The sequence below is a fragment of the Camellia sinensis genome, chromosome 2 (assembly GCF_055761805.1).
Source record: "Camellia sinensis isolate YWXY chromosome 2, ASM5576180v1, whole genome shotgun sequence".
Lineage (NCBI taxonomy): Eukaryota > Viridiplantae > Streptophyta > Magnoliopsida > Ericales > Theaceae > Camellia > Camellia sinensis.
The window spans coordinates 119,922,257-119,941,465 of record NC_138962.1 but is presented as its reverse complement, the minus strand read 5'-3'; positions in this window follow the sequence as shown (position 1 = coordinate 119,941,465).

Here is a 19,209-nt window from a genome sequence, read left to right as displayed (position 1 = left end):
AAACTTCCCCCATCACTTCTAGGTGACCCACATGCAGAAAGCCCACTTTGAAGTGGTGTACATTCCTTCAGACTTGGCCACGTGTCCTCGATTAAGTGGACCATCTGTCGATAGAGACTAGCAAAACTTGGTGCAAAGCATGGCCCCCTTGTTCAAGTTAAATATCATATGAATTAACCTTGCGGAAGTGATTGGGACCCCCTCCAATCACCACCTACACCCCCCCTCCCCACACACACACACATGTAGGGGCTGGTGATTGGAGGAGAAAAAAAAAAGAATTTTTTTTTTTAAAAAAACTGGCCAATCAGAGAGAGAGGGGTCATGGAGGTGCCCCCTTGGGGGGGTCCAAGTCATATGATATTTAACTTCAACAAGTGGGCCATTGTTTGGGCTCAATAGCAAATTTATTAGTACGGGCCCCATTATAAGCTATAAAAGACCCACCCTTTCAACTTCAAACCACTTCATTTCCCTCTTATTTGAACTCCCCAGACTGTACTCCTTCTTCTCAAGCATTGTCGTTCAAAACCCGAGCACCACAAAACCCTAAGCCATGGCGCCGAAAAAATCTCAATCATCACCATCTGAGGAGAACAATGAAGACCTACTCTGCTTCTCAGACCCTATCAGAGCACGTATGGATCCTCTAAAATCTGGTGCAACCCTATTGCCCAGCACAAGCTCTGTCGCTAAGGCTACTCTAGGCCCTACCTTCGTGTCTTACTTCCCAGACGAGCTAGCTCCATACTATCCCCTTGGTAATTGTGAGAACCTTCTTCTCAACCAACCTGGACTTAAGTGGACTAACTGGAATGTCAGCAAAAAACCCACTCAGATCGTGGAGGTTACCAAACTCTGTTTGGCGAAGCTGGGCCAGGAGAATTGAAGGTCACGACGGTGAAGTATGGAAGCACCAGGGCATTAGTGAAGCAATTAGACTGTCGACTAAAAATTATGACATGGACAAAGGGCTGATTGCTGCTGCTGCATGCTTTTGGTCGCAATCTTGTAACTCCCTACTCCTCAATTTTGGTATGATTTCCCCTACCATCTTAGATGTAGCTCACTTGACTGGTCTCCCAATCTTGGGCAATCCAATTCATGCTCTCCTTGAGCCTCCAAAAGTGAGCTTTACTTTAAACACTGACATGTGCTATACAGATTTCGCCAAAAAATACAAAGGCAAGCCTAGTTCCCCTGTCCACGACAAAGAAAGAACCGCTTTTCACTTACTTTGGCTTTGTGAGTTTCTTTTTTGTGTCCCTGGGTACAAGGTCACGAAAGAGTACCCCCCCTTGCCTTGTGTATGCAAGATGGCCAACTTATGGCTTTAGCCCCTTATCTTCTTGCCACCCTTTACAAGGCCCTATTTTCCTTTGTCCACAAGAAGATTTCTGGCAACTGTGGTGGCCCCTTCTGGGCTCTTCCAGGCCTGGTTGTATGCCTATTTCCCTGAGGCACGACCCCCACCAGCTAACACCTTGAAACTTGTTTTCTACTTCTATGCTGAGCAACTGCTCACTTATAACAGCCAACCCATCCTCACTTTTAGAAATTAGCTTACCATGTTTTACAACCTTCCTTCGAAGAGACCTTCCAACCTATACATGCCATTTCAAAACTTTGAATTCTCCTCCAGCAGACTTCGCTTCCTCTTCATAGACCCTTCTGATTTACACAATGAGCAAGTCCAAGAACAAAATGAGACTTGGAGACACATTCTCACCTCTAGACATGTGTTGGTTGGCTGTTCCATATCCTCCGCCAAGATGTCCAACTGCAGTTTTGAGACATACTGTCCCAATCAATGGTCCAGGCAATTAGGTCTTTCCCAATGTATCCTTTATCCTTATTTCCACCCAACCATCCATAAGGAGATTGGCTCCAGAATCTTCTTCAAAGATCCTACGCAAGTTGAATCCATTTTGACAGAGAACACCAAACTTTTCCAAGATTTTGGCCCCTTCTTCTTCAAACCTACTGCGGACTGCTCAACTGCTTTTGACCATTGGTGAGGACTTATGTCTGCCATTATTTTCTGCAAGCCACTTGAAACCTGCCTTCACGACACTTGTATTCATAATCAGGGCCCCATATCCTCGCCTTCCAAGCTTAAGACTGCAGGTATTCTTCATTCATATACTTCATATCCCTGACTATGTCATGCAAATTTTATTTTTTTTCTCTACAACACTAACTTGTTTAGCCTTTGACAGCCAAAATTAGGCCTGCTGCTGAACCTTTAGTTAGGGACCAACATAAAGGCAAGGCTCCAATGGATACAACTACTCAGACAAACACCCCCTCAATTCCGAAATTAATGGCATACTCTTTCACAGCCGCGCAAACAGAAGCACAGAGAGGAACTACTACCCATACCCCTGCCGAGACAGAGGTCACGGCAAAGAAGAGAGAAGAGCCTTCCACTACTCCTGCTCTAACTACAGACCTAAGTGATTGGGATATCCCTCTCAGCCAAATGGTTGGCCAAACAACATCAAATCCTTCAGGGCAGCTCTACCAAGTATGCCTTTACTTTACATATTTACATCATCTCAATTTCTATTCACGCCCGACTGATCACTTACTTTTGTGCAGAGAAAAAGAAGGAGATTACTCCTTACTGCTGCTGATGATAAGGATTCTTCCACTTCTCCTCAACACATTCATCCAATTCCCAGTCCCATCAGCAATGTACCCAGAGAACCCACTGTACAACCAACTCCACCACCACCTGAAGCATCGCAACAAACTTCCTTACAACCTACTTCACAGTCTTCGCCACAGCAATCTACACAATCTGCATCACAACATCCTTCCACTTCTCCTCAACACATTGTCCCTTCTATCTTTAGCCCCCAACCATCACCATTCAACCCCTCCAATTCCCAAACTTCAAACAAAGAATTAGAGAGGATTGAATTTGACATTTCAATCAATAGCCAATCCTCTCTAACAGATGACAATACAAAATCCCCTGAACCAGAAGTTCACAACAACCAAGGTAAATAGAAATACAAATGTGACTATTCATTTGAAAAAAAAAAAAAAACTTCTCTTTAAGTAACTGGTATTGTTCTCTAATTATAGGGATGGACATAATACACGACTCATCTCTACATCCAATGTCTGAGACAGAACTTGAAGGTCCTCATCACTTTTCCTTGTTAGCAAAACCAGAAAAAGAGCCTGAAGGCGCTGATGCTGCCATTTCATCAGTACCAGAAACAACCCCTCTTGCTGCCACAACCGCAGCCGAACAAGGCCAACCATCTGCGCGGACGTTATCAGGACAGGTACTACCATTTCCAACCTCATCTTATTTACTCTTTATTACTTGCAAGCATATATTCTCACCAAACTATTTATGTTCACAGGCCATCGGTCCATGTCAGGATATTTGGGGCAAACTTTCTATTCTTCAACAACATCTACATGAAATATCCCCATTGCCTCAAAGGCTACATCTTTTTCATGCTGAAACTCAACAAACCTTAACCACCTTCATGAACCTCATTAACACCCCTGTTGAAGAAATCATTCTCCACAAACTTGATGAAACCTTGGCCTGTCTTACTGCTGTTCTAAACCTCTCCCCTAATCCTTTCAACCCCATTCAACTGAAGCAATTGGCCAAGATCATCACGGAATGGCCAACCCTTTCAGAGATGGTTCGGACTTGCTCGAAGGATATTCAAACCAAAAAAGATTTCCTAAACGAAGCCCACACCATATCTACTTCACTGAAACTCAGCCAGCAAACCTCTGCAGCCATTATTGAGCAACACTCAACACTTGAACTTGAGGAAACCAAACTCATGGCAGAACTTGCCTCTGTTCGGCAAAGAAAGGCTCATCTGCAGCAGCAACATGACCAGCTTAATCAAGAAGCAAGGATGATGCTCTCCCAAATTACACATTGTTCTGCATCAATTCAGACAACTAAAGTTGAGTTAGACCAAGCCTAAGCCATGCTGGCAGATGCTCAATCAGAATGGGGTGTTCTAGCCATTCTGTTCCCCAAATCCTAGGCTACTTTATATATGTATTCTTTTGTATTGCACAGCTAGGAATGATTTGGAAAGCTAGGAATGATTCCCTTTTTAATGAGAAGATTGCTGATGGCCCTGAATTGGCTGAGATGGTGAAAGTGAGGGTTGCACTTTGGTGTAAGCAAAGTTATAGAGGCCTACAGTATTCAATGGAGGACATTGTCAATAATCTGGATAGGATCAAAGTTTGATTGAGGGGGTGGTGTTTGGTGTTTTTTGCAAATAGGGTGCAGTATTTTGGTCAATCTGTGCTATGCTGATGGAAGCAAGAGGAAGTGGGTGTATACCTGGTATTAACAGATTTTCTTGGTGGCTAATTTTGCTCTGCTGTGCTTCAATTTTGCTATGCTTTGCCTTATTTTTGGGTTGTTGCTCTGCCTTAGTTTATGGGATCAAGCATGCTTATTTCTGGTTGCTGCTTTGCTGTGCTTCAACTCTACTCTGCTATATATGTACTCTGCTACTGCTATATGGGATCAAGGAATAGGCTTAAGTCTGCTACTGCATATTGGCCTTTTTGCAATTGTTGGAATGATGTTTTGGTGTGCTATATTGGAAGTCTGTTGCTGGATTGGGGAAAGTTATTGGAGGTCTGCTGCTTGCCTTCTTCTAATTGTTGGTCTGCTGCTGTAGTTATTTTTTAGTTTTGGAGGTTGAAGGATCAGGCTCAAGTCTCAATGGTGGTTGCTGCTGTGAGGTTTGGATCAGGTCTAATGGATCAGGCTCGTAGCTGGTGTCTGCTGTGATCTGTGTGAATTCAGACTGAAATGGGGTCCTACTTGGTAGTGTGATGCAGTAGTATGTCTTTAGGTGATTTCCTGGTTTGGTTATATCCATTCAGTGCAGAAGTGCAGGATCTGGGTTATGTAACTTGAGTTGTAGGGCTGCAGTGCATGTCATGGTTCTTCTCTGCTGCAGCTCTGGTATTGGTGGGCTACTGTCTGGAGGTCAAACAACAGTTCACTGATCTGGAGCTGCTGTCTATGGTTCAAACTGCTGCTGTAAACTGCAGATTTGTGATGTTAACTGCAAATTTAAATCCAAACTGCTGCTGTATGTCTTTTGGTGGTTGCTGCTAAGTAGCATATTTGGTCTGTCGTTTCACCTCTGTGGGCTTGTTTCGGTTATGTGGCTGTTGGTATCTTGTTCATGGTCTGAAGTTGGCCATGGTGTTTGTGGCTGCATTGTGCTCTTCGTCTGAAGCCTGGCTGTATGGTCTCAAGTTTGTTCATGCTGCTTTGGAGTTTCATTTGGTTGTCCTGTTATGTGTTTTTGTGAGGATGGACTTCGAGTTACATTCTTATTGTTTTCCTTCTGGTTTTGTTTCTCTTCGTTGGTCTCTCACCAACTAGGAGGTTAGAGCTTTTTTAGCTCCAAGCTCCTCTTTATTAATGTATCATTCACACCTTGTATGTTCTTTTTCATCAATAAAGTTTTTTCTTTTGCCGATAAAATAAAAAATGAATGTCATTACTCTATTTTTTAATGGTATGTTGTATGGTTTTTTTATTTTTTGTGCAATTTTTCTCCGTTTGTGCATTGTTATGAAGTAATCAACTCCCCTTCAAAGTTTCCCACATGGTTGGATAATTCTTCTTCACATATCTTCTGTTTATATATCTCCTATGTGGTTGGTTGCCCTTCCAAGGATTCGTTTATGTAAAGGATGTTATACTTCTTCACACCAGTATATCTGTCATGTATAGATGTTTAGTAGTTTTTATTTAGTATCAAACTCTGCATGTTTAGTGTGTAAAGTCAGTCAGCCAAATATTTCTGAAAATATGTCATCTACAATACACAACTGTCGTAAAACACTTACTTACCGACCGATACACTGGAAACAACTAGGCAGTATGCAACATGACATTGATTGCAGTTTAACATTTGTGGCATGTTTTCTGTTTAAAATTTGTACTTGCTTGTGCCTGTTCACACGTGGATCAACCACAACATGACGTGTGTGAAAGTCAACGTCAGAGTCCATTAGTTACACATATGAAAGGGGTTTAGTTTAACTGCACGTGAGGGCCCACATGGTGCAGTAGTTAGGAGGATATTGCATGGACTAACTGGGTGGATTACAGAAACGGTCATTAGCAGACTACAGTGGTTAACCTGAAGATAGGTGGACCCCTGTGGACAGGTGGACCCCTGTTGGTGCATTATAGTCACTGCTATTTGTTTGTTCCGTGGGATTTTTTTTGCTTTGTTTTGGACAAAATCATGGCATTCAAAAAAATCGAACAAACATAATTCATGTGGTAAAAGCGAACAAACATTAGTACTTTCAAGTTGCATTGTTTGTTGGACAAATATCACATTGCATTGGACAAACATTACTATATTCATTTGGGAAAATATCACATTGCATTATTTGTTCTGTACCCATAACATTGGAATTATGTGTATCACATTACGTATAGGCCACGATAAAAGCAAACAAACATTACTATTTTCCCTTGTTTGTTCCAGTCCCAAACATTGCAATTATGTGTACAATCAATACGCGTGGGAAATTAGTATTATCACAACTGCGACCTAAAGAGTTGTCACGACAAGCTGATGCAGTAATCCAGTTGTGGTTGGGCATCGAAACTACTCTCGTACTGACAGGTCATGATAAAATCGCTGCCATATTTGTTGTAATTGCAATCAATCACATGCACGAAGGATACTCGCCGATCTTTGTATTGTTCACATCCATAACGAAGTCAAGCACCAACTTCCGACGCACAGAAAGATGAAACTATGTACAGAAAGCGAATAACACAAATCAGGTACAGTTATAGCTGTAGGAAATAAATGGATTTATTTCGCAATTGGAAATTAAGCCGTAGAATGTACCTTGTGTGGACCGTTGGGTATATCAGGCCGCTGCATGTACTTGATCACAAACATCCCACAGTCGAAAGTGCTACAAATGAAATGTAACATTCAGTTTCTCGTAAAATATTAGCAGGTTCATTAAATGAGTGATTCAGGAGTCAAGTCAATGTGACGTAAGGTTTGTGGATTACTCGTCTAGCTATTGTAATGGCCTTTGTACTAACATACGGACATCAAAGGTACGCACGTGTACAACATATTCATTTGCAAACTGTAGTTGCAGTAAGTCTTGCATTGTTTGAACCTGTTGCAGAATGAGACGGTTAGTTTATGTGCAGGATGTGACAGTGTGGAAGTAGATTTGTGAAATTCAGCACGACATACCAACATTTTTGCCGTGTTCAGCTTGTTGGTGTCCAGTGTGGCGGATGCCAATGAGTCAAATAGGTACGCCACACGGTCTACCATATCTATTTTTAGGCACAACCAATGTACTCCTCTATAATTGAAAGGCATATAAATCTACACACAAACACAAGTGAAGACATTATTTAGAGGGCATGCGAACATGTACGCACTTTCATATTTACATTGACATTCATGTAAATGGGATCGACATTCATGTTATCGACGTTCATATTAAATCTACTCGCTTCAATGGGATGGACATTCATATTACCTTCTGATATGCATCAAGCACCCCAGTATATCTGTCATGTCCAAAATATGATTGGACAATATTTTCATGGTTCAGAGGTTGAGTTTTTTTATTTAGTATCAAAGTCTGCATGTTTGGTGTGTAAAGTTCAGTCAGCCAAAGTTTTTTGAAAATATGTCTTCTATAATACACAACCGACCTAAAACACTTACTTATCGACAGATATACTGGAAAGAACCACGCAGTATGCCTCCCGTCTTTGCATACTTGCCGCTGTTTGTTAGTCAATTGAATCGCGACCAAGTTGATTGACTGGAACATTGTAACACACGAGGCAACTTGCGAAATAAGGTTTGCAATTTGTTTAAATGTAATATGAAATAACAATGTCCGTACATGGAAATGTCCATCATGCAAATATAGTGGAAATAACATTGTCAGATGCCAGGACTTACCGTGTCGGATAGCCATGCCCCTGGTTTAAGCGTGCGCATGTCACGTCGCGTAGCACATTCGCAAGGCATTTCATGAAGATTCAAAGCCACAACAATGTCCTTATATTAAATGTATACATGAACCAGTAAGAAGCAACCTACAGCCTAGTACAACTTAAACGTATCTGGCTTAACTCGACAACATAAGATTAGTTTTTTCTGTTGTACAACTACGCCAGATATTCCTGATTCTACTAGGCTCCAATCCAATTAAGATTAGTTTTAAGTTTTGAAAAAACAAAAGTAAAAGGAAAAAGTTTTACATATTATAACTTATGACATGTCCAATAGTATTTGCTAAAATAATATGTGAAAATTGAAATGCTCATTTACAGGTGAGCAAGTTAAAAAAAAAAATACATGTTTTTTACAAACTGGAGCCAACAATATCCCAAAATGATCAAAATGGAAAATGTAAGCAGACTAGAAGAAAATAGCTACGGAAAATTGCACTTCATTATAAGTTTTCAAAAAATTTTGCAAATCATTGGTAAATTTTATTAAGTTTCATAATTAAAATTATAAAGTTTTCCAAGAATTTGTAAATATTTTGTGAAAATATCAGTGATTTGCAATTTTTCCAATAGCTACATGTGTGCAGGATAAAACCAACAGAAGAAAACTTCAGACAGGAAATTTAGCCAGTGATCTTTCCCTAAGCCACTGCATTAAATTCAAAGAAAATCCTACATACGACATGGATAAACCCATCAAAATCATGTAGAATGAAAAATTAAAGCACTGACAGCTACAAAAATCAAATAAACATAGCATGACAAATGAATATTGTGGAATTCAAACTTATTTCACAAATACTATGGAACAGGTTAATTGCGAGTACTAAACTCATCCGTACCTTTCATTTTTTCTGTCGTCAAGTACAAAGTCAACAACTTTCTGTTCGGCCGCTGATGAAACCTCTCTGCTCTCCAGTGTCATCAAGTCCTTCTATCAATATAAACAATCAAGTAATATCAACTCCTTCTATTAATATAAACAGTTAACTAACTGAACATTGTTCAGAAAAGTAATTTACAACATACATAACACATCCTTATGCATCTAAAATTGGTGAAGCGATGTCTAACCTCTGAACGGAATCGCTTCTCCAACCTGTGCAGTTTGGACAGGACTTTGTCCGAAATCTGTAAGACAATTGTACAACATTTGTTACTGCAAACTTGCACTAAAATGACAACTATTAAAATACAACACAAATAATGGTTCAATTATGATCAGTAATGATGTCGGCATCAATTGGTAATGAAACATACGAAAGGTGAAGTGATGTGGCGACTTGGGAATTTTTCTGCAGTAAGTCGAGTACTTATTTTGCTATCGTTGCATGAATGCCTATCCCCTACGTCTGTCGCTCCAACACCTCTTCCTCTTCCTCGTCCTCGTCCTCTTCCTCTTCCTCTTCCTCTTCCTCTTCCCTTTCGTGTACCTGTTACAATTTGTCTCGCTCCCAATGTTTGGGCAAGCTTACCGGCAGAAAGATGCACATTGGCTGCTTCTCCTCGCATTGGTGGCAGGGTTTGCAAATCATCAAAGGAAGATAAACTCTCTTTTGCAACGTTCTTCATGGCCAGAAACTGAACCGAAAGAGATTTGATTTCTTCGCTTGCGTATGTTTCCTCCAAGGTAAGGCTAAGGTTGTTGTGCGTGTCCCCAACTTCTTGGACGGTACACAACTGTCCAACGTGCATATCAATTATCTCATTGGACAACATTCCATTCACATTATTGTCCTCCCAATCCACCCCCTGTAAATCTTGAACATTACCCTCATTTGGGCTACCATAGTAAGTTGGAAAGACCACGCCGCCATCATGCAACTCGGCTCCCATGATAGGGTCAACACCCTTTTCCTCTGCGCGAGGCAATTGTGCTGTTTCCGATAAACCTTCCAGCACTTGTTGCATCATTTGCTTCATTTCAGCAATATGTGTCTATTCATTAAACGGTTGTTTCCCAGACAATATAGTTGCAACCAGTTCGTTCAGCATTCCTTTGAGTTCACCAATGCTGGAGGATATGTTAATGTTACAATTTCTTTGAGTCGACTCCACCTAATCACACAAACACATACATTAACTTACTACGATATTTCATCTTCAAGTAACCTCTGTGAACTGTGTGAAGCATGTGTACTGATTGCTTTTGCTTACCTTTGCATTGTCAACAGCTTCCTTCCCTCGAAAATTGACCAACATGTCCCTTATTTCCGCATTGCTGTGAAGCACTTGCTTCATGGTTTCCTTCAGTTCACCAATGTCGGACTCAACCTTGCTCAAATGAACTTCATCAATCCGTGGTTTCTGTTTGTTATTGACATGGTGTGTGTCGATTGCGTCATCAATGTCGTTGCTTTCCGCTATTGTTGGATGAAACTCCACCTAAAATAGTTGTCAAATCAGGATTCAAATCATGAATGCAAATGGTAATGTACTAAATCGTTAATCGATCTCAACTGTAAATCATAAAGTTTCGATCTGCTTTCTTAAGTTGCACACAACGTATGTGTACACACTTTACATATTAAATATATCTAATAAAAATTAATCACTCTATTTGTCTGAAATGAACAAAAAATTTGTTGTAAATGATGCTCATCTGATGTAGATAAAAACTTCACAGTCAATCCCATGTTTACCACTTTACCTTTTTCCATTTACATAAACAAAGAGAAACTTTCAATTACAAACTAACTAACAATAACTGAACGACAATGTTTTGACATTTGTACAAGGTTAAAAAACCAAAATCTTCAAGCTTTTCCAAAAATCTGACTTCAGGGCTTAACCAAAATTCATTTCGTAACGGAAGTACTACATAAAATTGAATTTGTAGGGCTACAATATTGTCCACATGGAAACTTCATGTTTTCCCCCCAAAAGTTCGAGTATTTGAGAGTAAATAGGGAGGGACAAATTGAAAATATTACATACGCTAAGGAATGGGTCACTGTTTGTCACTGCTTGTCACCTAGTCATAGGAACACAAATTCAGTCTGTCACTATTTCCATAGCACAGGTGGGGCAATGCTGTCGAATGTGCACGAATGGGTTGATTACCTCATGTTGCTCTAACATTTACTTCCTTCCCATACGTCGCCGCGTCTCCCGTATTTCGACATCACCCCAATCATTTAGCCGAGGGATGAAGCGTGTAGTAGCCGACGTATTCTTACAGGGAGGGGCAAAACGATCCAAGTAAAATAGCTGCATTATAAGAGAGAAAAGATATTTAGTATACAGTTTCGAGCAAAATAATCCGTATTTGTTAACAATGCATACAACTTACAACACAATCATATCTATGTGTTTATGTGTCTCGATGGCAGAATCCCCATGCAGCTTTCCGGTTAAACAGATAAGCTCTTTACGGTTACAGAAAATGTGGCCCGTACAAATATATTTGTCATGCTGTTCAATAACAGGTAAGTTTGTATTTCGCAACGACTGCCATTTTATTGAACCATATGCACAGCAATGGATGAAATATGTAATCGGCATGGTACAAACAAACAACGGTCGATCACGTTACCATTAAAAGGAAAACACATCCAGTTGCCTCGCGCTGACCTTTCATCTTATACTTCTGAACACCTTTGACAAGGAATTGCAGTGTCAACTTTGCCCAATTACATGCCCGCATACCGGTCACGTCCTTCACGGCATGAACGAACGGCAGGCTCAAGGCGGTCATTGTGGTAGGACACAACATGGCCCCCAACACGTACAGCGCAAACTTTCGCCGAAACTCGTCATCCGCAGCATCACTCTCAGTCAGATAAACTCTCAACTGGTTCAAATGAATGATTCCCTTAACAGCTCCAACCTCTTCGTAGATATTGGGATATGCGTCTATTGAACCGGTGAACTGCACGTCATTGCCTTCTGACTGTATACCCAATAAGACATGCACTTCCTCACAGGTGAGCCTCACGTGACGGCCATGAACACTCAACGAACACGTGTCAGGATTGAAGTTCTGTACCAACCATTGGCACAAGTTGTGATCTATATGGGTACACTTTAACCCGAGGAGGCCACCAAACCCAATATCAATGACTGCCTACTTCTGTGCTTCGTTACACCGGTTCATGATATCAATAATTGCCTTCAACGATATGTGAACTTGCATTTTACTCTGCAATGTTATTAACGTGAACATTAATACAAAAATTTAACCAGCATTGTGTCGATAGCAGGTCTTCCCCAAATGCAATTACGAAAACATTAAGCGCATAAGTACCTTTGCAGCTTTCTTTGCAACTTCTTCGTCCAGTTCCTTGGCACTTGCCTTAGCCATGTCCTGAAACCTCTTCTTCTTATCACAGGGGAGTTCCTTCCACCTTTCCCCAATATCCTTTCAGCTCTGTAAGTGTTACACCAACGTGACGCACATACAGGACAAATAAGAACTGTAAGTCCAAAATAATTGTCACCACAAGTTGTATCACTCGCAATGTGTGCACATTTTGTGGTATTTACGTATGATTGCACATACAAATTACTATTTCACACACATTTGAAATAAAAAACGGACATGGAATTTTACAAATAATCAGAGTTTATAAGAACATGCAATATGGCGTCTATGACTGCTGGAAATCGCTGAATGCGACACAATAGAAGCACATGACTGGTGTGCGTATGGAATAAAAATCCATACTTTGCTATGACAGCAGTCACATGTTTCCATCACTGTACTCTACTTACTACATGTCTGCACACTAACCATATTCGGTCCGGGGTTGTCTGCTTCTCCTCTTTCCTTGAATTGTTGCTGGCTGCAACCATTGTCAATTTCGGCGTAAGTATATGTTAGATATGGATGGATATATATATATTTATGTACACAAATCGCAACCATTGACATTTACGGACCAATTTGTGACACAAACAAATTTGGTCCCAACTACATAATAATGCATCTGTAATGTCCAATTTTCGTTGCTAAAAATATAATAACCACATGATTTCTGCAACAACAATTATAAATGGTCCAAATTATTTTGGCCCTTACTTTTGGTCTCTAAATTCCTAATTTCTTGCGAGTACAAAGTGAAATTTGCACAGGGGCAAACTATGAGTTGAAGATATGTAATGCACAATTGTGCAAAAATACTGTCAGACGTTTATGACGAGAGTGTTCGTACTGTGAGCCGCTTTGAAGGACACAGATCGATCTTGTAAAAAATAAATGGTCCAACTGGCTGCTTTCGACGAGGGGGCTCGGTAATGTCAACCGTTTTGATTCGTGAACCTTTGCCACTTGGGTTCAATGTTTTACTTTGCTTGTAACAAATGTCAGCGTAAATGAAATTTTATTGAAGGCCAAATTACATCGAAGGTATGTACGTTTTGTGCATTCTATCATCTTCGTCGGTTAACTTTAAAGGCAGTCAATCTTGCCTTGTCATTTCCAAAGTTGTGCCATTTTCGTGAAATTGGTAATGTCGTTTTCCGTTGTCACCAAAAATTATTAACTGAAGTGGTTTAGTATTACTCAATCAATTAGGGATTTCACAAATTCTCTCCACAGAATACGCGACATGTGCCGTATGTGCACATATTCTGCTAAGAAATGGACAGTTTTAATCCATTACACGAAATTCATGGTGCAATTTGAGGCTATCGCAAATGTGTGAAACACAAATCGCACAACCTCCTGATGACAGTACATACCACCACAATATATCATACACGAACAGACCGTGGAATTCAGTACGTACACAAAACATATCCTTGCAAAACTAACTGTATCAAATAGTGAACGACATAAACTCACTGTTGCTTCGCATCGTCTGACATGTCGCCCATATCCAATTACGATAATTCCTGCAAAGAATTTCATGCAAGATTGATAAGGATGCAGAAACAACGTTACTCCCAAATTGTAACAAAACGAAATTGACTGTTAATAACTTGCAATGAACGGACCATTCAGTCGTACGTACATTATACGAGTGGTACTTTTCGTTTATTGTTCAAGTACGATATGTTGTCGTTAATTTATACACGTATGGCATGCCACTATTTTACGAAAATTAATTGCCCATATTTTGTGCTCGTTTTATAGTATTCATGACTTCAAGCTAGAAACAACAACCAATACGCACACTTCAAACAGGGTCACATCGGACATTCAACCCAGGAGCACACATACGCAACTAACAATCATGCAGAGAAATAAAAAATCGGGTACACTGCTCAACCAAGACCGATTGTCACTGTGGAACTCCTCAATGGCAATATCAGTTTGTCACCCGTGTACTTTGTATACCTAATCGTACATATGGTTTCAATGACATAAGGAGGAACAGTTTAATAGTTGAGAAATGGTAATGTCGTGCGAGGGGAACACAGTAGGTCATAATAATAATGTGCTTAATCAAGAAAAAATAGATAGACTCACACATGCCCGATAAAATGACCAGTGTTACCGTCGGCGAGCTTGCGCAGTCGAAATGGAGAGACAGAGAGAGAGTGTGTTACTGGAGGTGGACAGCAAAACCAAAATGGAGAGAGAAGGAGGGACAACAAAGTTGTCAAAATTATATGTAGGAAATGGAAATAAGTTGGTGAGATTAGAAAGGCTACGCCATGTGGGTCATCATGAAAAGTACTGTATCTGTGGGATTTCATGGGCGTTGTCTGCTGACTTTGGTTTTTGTTCCAAATTTGGGAGGGAAACGGAAACGTACGTGACACTACACATTAAAGCCAAGTTTGGGAAGTTGGAAAAAAATTAAAACGTCAAAAAGTTACTCAGAAACTTAAAAAGTTATCACTATTCACCAAAAGTCAAAAATTATGGCTACACAATTCCGAATTCTAATTTTCCCTTACACAAACTTTTTAATACAACTTTTTAGTACATATTTTTCCATAAACAGTCAAAAAGTTAACTCAATCATCCATATATTTTTACTAAATTTTTTAGTCCAAAAAGAAAAAAATTGCACTTTTTTAGTCCAATTGTTTTTCCTCAATTTTTTAATATAAATAAATGTACTTTTTGACTTTTTGTGAAATATGGGTTCCGTTTGGGTTGTGAAATATGACTTTTTAATATATATATATATATATATATGTATATGTATACATATATATGTAATAAACAAATGTGTATAATTAATTTCAGTTTCAAAAAAATTGGAGGCGGCAAAAATTTGCAAACAAGTACAAAAAACCCCAACATTATAAAAACATAAAGTTCAGCGACAGGTACAGATATTGTCGTAGTAGACGTCCGGTGTGACTCTCGGTCGGATGTTCGGAAGGGCTTTCTCCCAGCATTTCCCTGCCTCCTCTCCCACGGTAAAAACGATAGCTACTGTTAACAGGCAATCTACCATTGCACAGTAATTATGATCAGTAACGTTGCCCTTACCGCTGCACAGAATCAACAAACAAGAAACTTTGTTGGGAAAAATTTAACAGCTGACAGTAACAAATAAAGTAACACATCCATTGTGGATGTAACTGGAATGTTAGCGATAGAATTATAACAAACTACTTATTCACAGTAATAAGTAGTGGATTACTAATAGTTAATTTTGTTTTCACAGATAGGAGTTACAATTAGGGTTGTTGCTGTTTGGTAGTGCTTGTTGGCTTCTAAAGGTAAAACTGTTACATGCAAAATGAGGCATAAATTATTTTCGTTCAGGACTGGACATATCGAATGCATAAGTACAAACAAACTGAGACAGCAACTTAATTACTAAGACCATCTTCAACGCTTCACCAAACCTAGCATCAAATTTGAAATTTGGTGAAAAAAGCACTGTTTGGAGCTCCAACGGTTTCAGCAAATTGATATCAAATCGAGAATTCACCAAACGTTTCACCAAATCGAGGACAGGCTCCGCATTTAACCAAAACACTGTGCATAACCGTTGGGGGAGACCAACTGGTCGACCAGCCGATTGACCGGCTGGTCAACCACCAAATGGTTCAAACAGTTCCCAAAAAAGGGTTCAAACAGTTAAAAAAAAAAAATTTAACTTACCGGTCGGCCGGTCAACCAACCGGTCGACCACTAAAAGGTTCAAACTGTTCAAAAAAATTGGTTCAAACATTTCAAAAAAAAAAAAAAAAATCTTCTTACCGATCGACCAACCGGTTGTCCCCGGAGCAAATTTGATAAAAGGTGAAGCGTTGGAGCCAGTGGTATCAAATTGAGGAAAACATCTTTTTTTCATCAGATTTGATGAAAAAAGAAATTCACCGTTGGAGATGCTCTAAGGAAGCACAGTAAGTACATTACATAGGATAACAGGGGCCAAACTAGTAAATCTACGTATATATCGAGGGTATCATAATCCCAACGTATTCTGAATACACAAATATTTGGCATTGCATTGGACAGTGCTGTTCAGCCCGTGGAGGCCATCAGGGGACCCATTTTGATAATCTGAATCATTATATGTGTACAGTTCGTCAAGTACTACATGCCTATGGAAAATCACGTTGATCGAATATCGATAGGTATCTGATCGGAGTAGTTTTCTTTCAACCGTTAACTATAACACCATCCCTTATTTTTATACAAAACTTATTTGATCATATAGTTAGCGATATCCGATGAGCATGATTTTTAATAAACATATAGTACTGGATGAGTTGTATACATTGAACGGTTTAGATTGTGAAAACGGGACCTGTGATAAGCTCCCACAAACCGAACAACACTATCCTGTGTAATTTTGTTGTGCACCCATGTGTAATTTGTACCGGGACAGACCAATCACTGTGTCTTCCATTATTACTTGTAATTTGCATCAAGCAATTTATGTTTTTAAATTTTTTAATTTGTGTGTAGCGGTAACTTTTTAACTTGTTCAGTAAGTTTTTTTACTTTTTGTCTTCTTGAAGACATGCCAAACCAGCACTAAACCATGACAATATTACTTGTAGTCCCATCATGTCAGTCCCCTGACTACTAATTCCCTCAGTAACAATCCCACCCCTTATAGTTACCAGTACTATTATTGCCATCTCACAACTACATTTGTTGTCGGTTCAATGTTCTCTCGCTGCCTGCGTCATGACTAAAGTGGAGACTGGCCTCGTTTGGGAACAGCCTGATTCTTGCAATTTTTGGCTATTTGGGTAACATATGAGCTAGAAAAAACTAGTGGTTTGTTTGGTTTGTTTTTGGGAGAGTTCTTTTTGAAAAAAAATTTGGGGACAGAGTTTACAAATGTTTTTGGTTAGTTTGGTTGTATATTTTGAGTGACAAATTTTTTTTGGGAGTTTGAGATGATTTGATATTTTGGGAGAATTGAGTAGATGTGTGTGAGAGAAAAAGTGATTGAGAAGGACAGAGGAGAGAGAAAAAGTGCTTGATTGATGTGTAACAGAGAAATTGATTTTCGAAATTTTTTGAGAAAAATGTCAAACTAAACAATTTGTGGATTTTTTTCCCCTAAAACTCATCTGTAAAATTCAAACCAAACATACCCAGTATGTTTGAGACGAATTTATAGTTTTTTACAAAAAGATGTGCAAAAAGTAGAGACAAAATAAATTTTTTTAATTTTTCGATGTGTTGTTGCCTTTTTCATTTTTTCAGTAAATTTTTGGCTTTTTCACTAAAAATTAAAATAAAGAAATAAAAATTTTCATTTTCCCGCTCTGCTATACAGGTCATACAGAGTATATACACCTCAATCTCACTGTCACTCCCCCTCACTCTCACACTCACTCCTCCTCCACCGAACCCAGCCTGACCGGCGACCACTCCCGACGGCGACCCACTCGTAAACCCAACCCACCGTTGTAGCCCTCATTTTCTCTGTTTCGTGAACCATAGCTCCACAGCGACCACCATCGGCTGTAGCGAAGGAATTTGTTGACGAGAACGTGGGCTTTCAGGCCATAGATGAACCAGGTTCGTCCTCCAAACACTGAAATCAAAAAAGTTAGGGTTGTGCTTGACAAAGTAGATTTGAAATTTGGAAGTTAGGGCTTTGAAAATTAGGGCTTTGAAAATTACTGTTATGCAGATCGATAAATGATATGATTGAAAAATGTGGCACATATTGTCCGGAACATATATGCATTTACCTTGTAGAGTTAAAGTATAAATTTTTGCAGAACGTAGTATGATTATGCAGAAAGTGATCGAACATAAATGAAAGGATCACATCTTTGCAGAACATAGTATGATTATGCAGATTGATAATTAGTTGAACAAATGCATATAGTTATGTAATTTTCAATGTGTGATTGATAATGTGGTTTTGGTGTATTTGTTGTCAATCACGCATGATTTGTTATAATGAACTGCTATCAACTAATATGTTAGCTGCGTGAATTGAAATAACTATTATGAACATTGATAACTATTATCAAACTGAACTTAAATGTTCATAACTATTACTGATTTGGTCATAAGTATTTCAGTGTGCTTTGTTGAAATTCACATGTGTGATTTGTTGATAACTATTTCAGTTTGATAACTACTAAATCACACTCTCCAACAATCTGGCCATAATCATTTCACTTCAGTATGATTTGTTGATAATAATTGTTTAACATGTGTGATTGATAATTGAATTGACATTGAACTCATATGTTTGTAAAACTGCCATGTTTGTTCAGATTGAAAATGCTATGTGTGTAACATGTGTGTAATTAATCACAAATGCTATGTTTGAAACTGCTGTATTTGTTCAGTTTGAAAATGATATGTGTGTATATTGAGCTGCGATGTTTGTTCAAATGCTATTAACAGTTTACTCTGTGTAACCTCTGCTCAAATGCTATTAAACATGGCAGTTTGAACAAATAGATGTTTTCAGTAAAGACACACTCTCTCCCTCAAATTCAAATAAAACTGCTATTAGCCCCATCAAACAGAAGCATAGCAGAGCACTACAAATTTCTCATGTTTGCATAATTAAAAAATGGCTTCTTCTTCTAACATTAGCAACATAAGATTACAAACGAGGCTGTGCAATTGTGGAAGAACAGCTGCCATACGTATTGTAAGAACCAATGAAAATGGAAATGAAGGGCGTTTGTTCTTTGTTTGCCCATCAAAATATATAAGTATGTATTGCAAATTTTAATCCTTTAGTAGTCACATTAATATTTGTCGTATTCAACTAACTGATTGTCATGCATTGTAGAGTACCACTCCTACTCCCCAT